Source organism: Myotis davidii, unplaced genomic scaffold, assembly GCF_000327345.1.
Source record: "Myotis davidii unplaced genomic scaffold, ASM32734v1 scaffold1711, whole genome shotgun sequence".
Taxonomy (NCBI): Eukaryota; Metazoa; Chordata; class Mammalia; order Chiroptera; family Vespertilionidae; genus Myotis; species Myotis davidii.
This window is the reverse complement of record NW_006282377.1, coordinates 325,089-326,341: the sequence shown is the minus strand read 5'-3', so window position 1 is coordinate 326,341 and position 1,253 is coordinate 325,089. Positions and strand designations below refer to the sequence as shown.

Below are 1,253 nucleotides of genomic sequence, written 5' to 3'. Positions count from 1 at the left end.
CCACACCCCCCACCACACTCCCCCCCCCCCCCCCCCCAGTGTCTGTGCTCATTGGTTATGCTCATATGCATGGATACAAGTCATTTGGTTGATCTCTTACCCCCTCTCCACCACAATTCCCTGCCTTCCCTCTGAAGTTTGTTGGTCTGTTCGATGCTTCTATGTCTCTGGATATATTTTTGTTCATCACTTTATGTTGTTCATTATATTTCACAAATGAATGAGATCATGTGATATTTCTCTTTCTCTGACTGGCTTAGTTCTCTTAGCATAACGCTCTCCATGTACATCCATGCTGTTGCAAATGGTAAGAGTTCTTGTTTTTTTTTATAGCAGCGTAGTATTCCATTACGTAGATGCACCACAGTTTTTTAATCGACTCATCTATTGATGGGCACTTAGGCTGTTTCCAAATCTTAGCTATTGTAAATTGTGTTGCTATGAACATAGGGGTACATATATTCTTTCTTAATGGTATTTCTGATTTCTTGAGATATACTCCTAGAAGTGCGATTACTGGGCCAAATAGGAGTTCCATTTTTAATTTTTGAGGAAACTCCATATGTTTTCCACAGAGGCTGCACCAATCTGCATTCTGACCAATAGTGTATGAGGGTTCCTTTTTCTCCACATCCTTGCCAGCACTTGCCATTTATTGATTTGTTGATGACAGCCTTTCTGACAGGTGTAAGGTGGTACTCGATTGTTGTTTTGATTTGCATCTCTCAAATGATCAGTGCCTTTGAACATTTTTTCCTATGTCTCTTGGCCTTCTGTATGTCCACTTTGGAAAAGTGACTATTTAGGTCCTTTGCCCATTTTTTAATTGGATTGTTTATCTTCCTTTTGTTAAGCTATATGAGTTCCCTATAAATGTTGGAGATTAAACCCTTATCAGAGATAACATTGACAAATATGTTCTTTCATGCATTGGACTCTCTTGTTATTTGCACTGGAGCCAGGGGAAGGGTATCCCTCAGCCCAGCCTGCACCCTCTCCAATCTGGGACCCTTCGGAGGATGTCTGACTGCTGGTTTAGGCCCAATCCCACAGGCCTAAATTGGCGGTCAGACATCCCCCTCGCAATCTGGGACCGCTGGCTTCTAACTACTCATGTGCGTGCTTGCCTGATCGCCCTGAATTGCCTTTGCCTGCCTGCCTGATTGCCCCTAACTCCTCTGCCTGCCTGCCTGATTGCCCCTAACATCTCTGCCTGCCTGCCTGCTCAACCCTAACTGCCTCTGCCTTCTTGG

At 44.0% G+C, this 1,253-nt stretch overlaps 1 protein-coding gene across 1 annotated transcript in view; it reads right to left on the bottom strand.

Moving 5' to 3' along the window:
• The window catches only part of USP18 (ubiquitin specific peptidase 18), an 84,654-nt gene that overhangs the window by 11,347 nt on the left and 72,054 nt on the right, over positions 1 to 1,253 (bottom strand).